This window comes from Schistocerca nitens, chromosome 2, assembly GCF_023898315.1.
Source record: "Schistocerca nitens isolate TAMUIC-IGC-003100 chromosome 2, iqSchNite1.1, whole genome shotgun sequence".
In the NCBI taxonomy this organism is placed as follows: domain Eukaryota; kingdom Metazoa; phylum Arthropoda; class Insecta; order Orthoptera; family Acrididae; genus Schistocerca; species Schistocerca nitens.
The window spans coordinates 700,346,377-700,352,414 of record NC_064615.1 but is presented as its reverse complement, the minus strand read 5'-3'; the positions used below and the strand labels follow the sequence as shown (position 1 = coordinate 700,352,414).

Sequence of the window (6,038 nt, the reverse complement as noted above, 5' to 3'; positions counted from 1 at the left end):
TGCCCTCATCACATCCGTAATTCCGTGGATTTTGTTAAACGCCTTGATAGCTTCACGTTGGGTGAGTCAGATATCATGGTGAGTTTTGACGTCGTTTCCTTGTTCACGAGGGTACCCCTGCGAGAGTCACTAGAATTGATTAGTCAGAAGTTTGACGAGAAAACCACTGAACTTTTTAGGCATGTCTTAACTTCCACGTATTTTCTTTTTAATGGAGAATACTACGAACAAACGGAGGGAGTCGCCATGGGTAGCCCACTCTCACCGGTGGTAGCGAATTTGTACATGGAGAACTTCGAGGAGGAAGCCCTGTCGTCATCCGAATGGAAACCTACTTGCTTTTTCCGTTACGTGGACGACACGTTCGTCATCTGGCCACATGGTATGGATAAACTCCTTGACTTCCCTACACATCTAAACTCCATACACCCCAACATCAAATTCACTATGGAGACTGAAACGGAGGGTAAACTACCTTTCCTTGACGTCTTGGTCAAGAGAAGGCCTGACGGCACCCTAGGCCATGGGGTGCATCGGAAGACAACGCACACTGATCTGTATTTGCACACAGACAGCTGCCATCACCCTTCACAGAGGAATGGGGTGCTTAAAACTCTAGTACATAGGGCGCGCACTATCTCTGACGCAGAGAGTATAACCCCAGGAATTGGAACATCTGAGAACTGTATTTCGAAAAAATGGGTACTCAGAGTGGCAGATTCAACGTGCTCTCCGCCCACCCACTACAGCACAACCTGTGGAGATGTATGAAATCACGAGGGAGGAGGTAGGCACTGCGTTTATCCCATATACAGGCGCACTCTCGGGGAAAATCGCCCGCATTTTGAAGAAACACCGGGTCGGAACTGTATTTTGTCCTCCGAATAAAACGCGTGCACTGGTGGGGAGCGCCAAAGATGACCTCGGTTTGAGGAAGGCCGGCGTGTACCAGATTCCGTGTCAATGTGGCAAGTCGTATATTGGTCAGACGATGCGTACCGTCGAGGATCGATGCCGTGAACACCAGAGGCACACTCGACTGATGTATCCGAGCAAGTCGGCGGTCGCTGAACATTGTTTGTCGGAAAATCACGCTATGGAGTATGAACGCACGAGGATTCTGGTACAGACGTCGAGATACTGGGACAGCGTTGTTAGAGAGGCCATCGAAATTCGCACCAATGACGACCTCATAAACCGTGACTGTGGCTATAATCTTAGCAAGGCTTGGGAACCAGCGATTGGGTTAATCAAGAGTAAATCAAGCAAATGTATAGTTGTGACGACCACGGCGGACAGAGCCATCACACCGACGTCATCTCAGACGCCGTCGCAATCTGTTCCACCGCGCGCCCGAGGCGCGGGGCGCGGACGACGGAGTAAGCGCGCCGCGGGCGGAGGGTATTTAAATCGGCCGCCGCCGCGACCGAACCCAGTTCCCCCTGAGCAGAAATAGTGTACGGATATCCGTGCCGGCACGTTCACAGGAGCTCAGTCCGTCAGTTCACCTGATGATGGCGACATGTATGATCGCCGAAATATTGTGCCCGTTGGACACTGTAGACCGGCAGTACACCCGTGGATATTTTGATTATCTTGTAGAATGGTTTACATTCGTCATATTTTCTTTTAATCTGTATATCCATTAACACTGTCTCTTCAATATCTGTCCAAGGAAACTGATTTTCATGGTTCCATTTGTTGGGCTATCAGAAAGTGTGGCAACATTTTCCTCAAAGGCGCCGCAATTCAAGAAAATCCATGTTCTGATTTGTGCGTGGAAAATGATTACGGATAAATAAAAATAACTTATTAATTCGTAAATTTTGATTCGCTAAAACTAAAACTCTCCTTATCTCCCTGTAGGGTGGGGTTTGAGAGAGAGGAATTAGAGTTACCATTTTCCACGCAAAAATGAGTACATGGATTTTTTTTTTTAATTACAGCACCAACTACCAAGAATCAAAACAAATGTTTAAGACAAAATGTACGCCGGCCGCGGTGGTCTCGCGGTTCTAGGCGCGCAGTCCGGAACCGTGCGACTGCTACGGTCGCAGGTTCGAATCCTGCCTCGGGCATGGATGTGTGTGATGTCCTTAGGTTAGTTAGGTTTAAGTAGTTCTAAGTTCTAGGGGACTGATGACCACAGCAGTTGAGTCCCATAGTGCTCAGAGCCATTTTTTTAGAGCCATTTTGAACAAAATGTACGTAGGTTTTTTATGTAGAATCTGATTCTGCAATAAAAAATGGGGGTTCTCATTCGCAATTTTAAAGTTGCATTCCATCCCCACCCTCAGGGGGCTGGGGTGGCGGGCTAATTTTAGCACCAGCAGATGTACCCCTCGAAAATAATCATCTTTGGATTCTATACATTTTTTCGTGTGAAGCTTATTTTTCGAGTTATTCTGGTTTGTCAACTTAAAATTTACACCCTGTATATCACTGCTCCATGCACTACATGTCACACCTTCCTACGACCACCTTGTCACCTCTTCTTAGCCGGTTCTAGGCGCTTCAGTCTGGAACCGCGCGACCGCTATGGTCGCAGGTTCGAATCCTGCCTCGGGCATGGATGTATGTGATGTCCTTAGGTTAGTTAGGTTTAAGTAGTTCTAAGTTCTAGGGGACTGATGACCTTAGAAGTTAAGTTCCATAGTGCTCAGAGCCATTTCAACCTCTTCTTAGCGCTCACTCCAACCACTAGTGGTTATAAGTCATCAGATTCGGCGGGGAATGACCCCATCACATCCCAACCCCATCCTTAAGAGCAGTCACTGGTGTATGTTATCCCAACTGTTTTCAACAATGTTAAGTGATGTATGTAGAAATTTTGCTCGGGATGTTACTGATGGGCTTTTCTCCCCTTATTTTCGATGCTCTGTAATGTCAACGTTATTAGTTGACGTGCATCGATCTTTCTTGTCCTTTTGTTCCTTCCGGCATCCTCTACAATGCTGGGATGCTTGTCGGAATCTTAATACTTGCAAGATGATTTTATTTTGAAACTTCCTGGCAGATTAAAACTGTATGCCGGACCGAGACTCGAACTCGGGACCTTTGCCTTTCGCGGGCAAGTGCTCTACCAACTGAGCTACCCAAGCACGACTCACGCCCCGTCCTCACCCCTTTGCCCGCGAAAGGCAAAGGTCCCGAGTTCGAGTCTCGGTCCGGCACACAGTTTTAATCTGCCAGGAAGTTTCATATCAGCGCAGAGTGAAAATCTCATTCTGATTTTATTTTAATTTTTAGAAGTTGATTTTGATGTTTACTTGCACTTGGTAAGTGGTGCCAGAGTAAGGGCGTGTAATAGATGACTTTTTTCCCTTCTAACACTATATCCGTGTCTGTAGATTAGTAGTGCTATTATCTATAATTCATTCTCAACAGGTAACTTCACAAGGGATCAACTCAGTCCCATGTCACACATTAGGTATGTAAAAATACACAAGTTAATAGGATTAACAGAGCAGTTCATGAACTCTAACTTCGGGAGTTCAATGATGTGAAGCACCAACGTGCATCGGTATGAGTCTCTAAACGAAGTTTCACGGAAACAAAGAGGACTTGAGTCTTTTCCTTGAGAATCTCCCTCCGAGCTGTTTCTGTACAAACTGAAAGGCGTCCACTACTCTGCGCCGACACCTTTTAATTGAGCGTGCAAGCGCAGCACGCGCTTGTCTTCTGCTTTCGTGCCAAAGAGCCACAATCTGCCAGGCCAAGTGATCTCTGTAATACTTGGATGTAGAACATCAGTTTCCGTGCATATATGCGTGCACTATCATCTGCCATGTTGTCAGGAAAAAAAATAGATCAGTCTCTAAGTGATTAAGAATTATTTACTTATCTCCGGTTTTGAACCTTATGTCAACATGCGATGTAATAGGCTGACGTCGGAAGAGAATTGAAAATTATTTTAGTTTTGTGTTCTTATGACATATTGTGGCAGCAATGTTGTACTTTGGCGAGAGACGAAGTACGAGCTTCTTTGGCCTGCACGGGGCTGGAGTTTAACCTCTAGGTAATACAAATACCACTGGCCATACATCATTACCCTGGTCGCCTCCCGTTAAGACCGATGAGCAAGCTCGCGTGGTGTGTTTCGCTTAGCTCCAAGTCCTTGCCCTGCGAGAGCCATTCAGAGGCCATACCGCTAAAAATCGAATCACAACGTGGTTGAACTAGAAGGCATCCTGGACCTGCTTTGGTGTGGTACACATGTTCTATTCGTAGGCTGCGGCTGGACGATGCAGATCTGCGATTTCAAGACGCTGTGTCACATACTGGTGTGGGATCACTACATGCTTTTGGCTTTATCAGAGGATTTCGCGCGTATCACTTTCTGTTTTTGCAGACCGTGTTAAAGTGATGTTTTACAAAGTGCATTCTCTTATCGGATATCTATTTGAATTTTAATGAAAACCAGGTTTTCTCTGTGATTAGACCAAGTAGGTGGCAATATCCATCTGAGATTATCGTATCCTTGGACACTGGAGACAATTAAACTCTCTTTTCTCAGTTAAAGACATGGAGATCTATTTTATTGTATTATTTTCTGATCATGCTGTATACAGACATTATTGATGATTTGTATGTGGTATTTGAAACCAGCTATAATCATCTAGTAAGCATGACTGTATCGTGTACAGGTTTTGTGAAAGTTAGAATTTCTTTCTAGCAAAATTAGTCGTTCGTCTATTCATTACATTAAACGGTTTCCTTTGTCTAATGTAAATCACGTGGCTTTATTTGCTTGCAACAGTACTGTGTTTCCTCATAGTACCTGATCCCCTCTTTATTGTTTCATCATACTAAGGAATACATCTGCTTTACTTCGCCATTCATTATCCTGCTGTCTTTGATAGCATTTACTGGTTTCAGGCAAGTTACGAGTCGCAGTTTGCTGATGCTCGCAGTTCGGATCAATAATATTATCAGATCAGTCTACTCAACAAAATTTTTGTCATTGTTTGTCAGGAGATGAAAGTTCTTATTCCGAATGCTTAATTACATTGTGTACAGATGGCAAATACATTTTTTGGCACTGGTTTTATCTAGATTGTGAAACTCGTTGCACAGTGGTGCATTGATACCATTATTGGTAAAAACCTATGAAAATGCTTATTTTATAAAATTTTAGATTAAATTCCCTGTTGTGCTTGCAAAAGTATTAACAACGTCGTGAGAACTAACGAGTCAGATTGCGTTATCAGGGAACCGTACTTGAAAATTGGCTGAAAATTAGGGTCAACTTGTTTCAGAATTGTAACTGATCATTTAATAACATTCTGCAAGGCGATTATAAGCTTTCCAAGTCCACCCAGCACCAAGGGCCTCAGAGGACAAGTTGTAGAGCAACTTTATCCCAAACACGTTAGGTTGCCGACATTTCAGCCGAACGTGGCAGCAACGGAAGCAGTGTTACTCATCGCTGTTCGACACTAATCACGACACTTTGCTAACCTTACAAGAGGGACTCTAAAATACTGTAGGACAGGCTGAAGCGGGCAATTTGCTACTCAGTGCGTCAGCGGCAGCGTACATACATACATTGCAGTCTGAGGCCGTTATAACTTCTGGACAATACTAAGGCCTACCATGTTACTACTTTATGCAGGGCATTGTGCTCCACACAGACTCTTAGCGAGATCTTATGGACACACGGAGCAGCACAATTATGCTTCGCAGTTGAGGCCGCTGTAGCACCACGTGGAGGTGGGGCTGCATGTTTTGTCTGGTCTGGGGATTACCTTTCATTTATTTATAGCAATTATATTTATTTTTAAAGGAAGATACTCTAATGTGGAAGTAGGGAATTATAAATTTATGGCATATTTTAGGAAAAGAACAGAAAGAAGAAAGGAAACAGTAGGTAAAGAGGACTTGGTACTGAACTTCAAGTCCAGCGTTCCCGTGTAGCGCTGCCCATGTTAGTATAATGCGTATGAATACTACTCGGGAAAGCCCGATTCGTTCAATCCATGCCGATCTAACCAAATACAGGGCTATTCAAAAAGAAGGAACAGATTTCAAACATTTGT

General features: G+C 44.3%; 1 non-coding gene across 1 annotated transcript; it reads right to left on the bottom strand.

Moving 5' to 3' along the window:
• Positions 1–3,027: 3,027 nt before the first annotated feature.
• On the bottom strand, positions 3,028–3,102 carry Trnas-cga (transfer RNA serine (anticodon CGA)). The gene has a single exon. It is a non-coding gene; the product is annotated as a tRNA-Ser (tRNA).
• Positions 3,103–6,038: the final 2,936 nt, after the last annotated feature.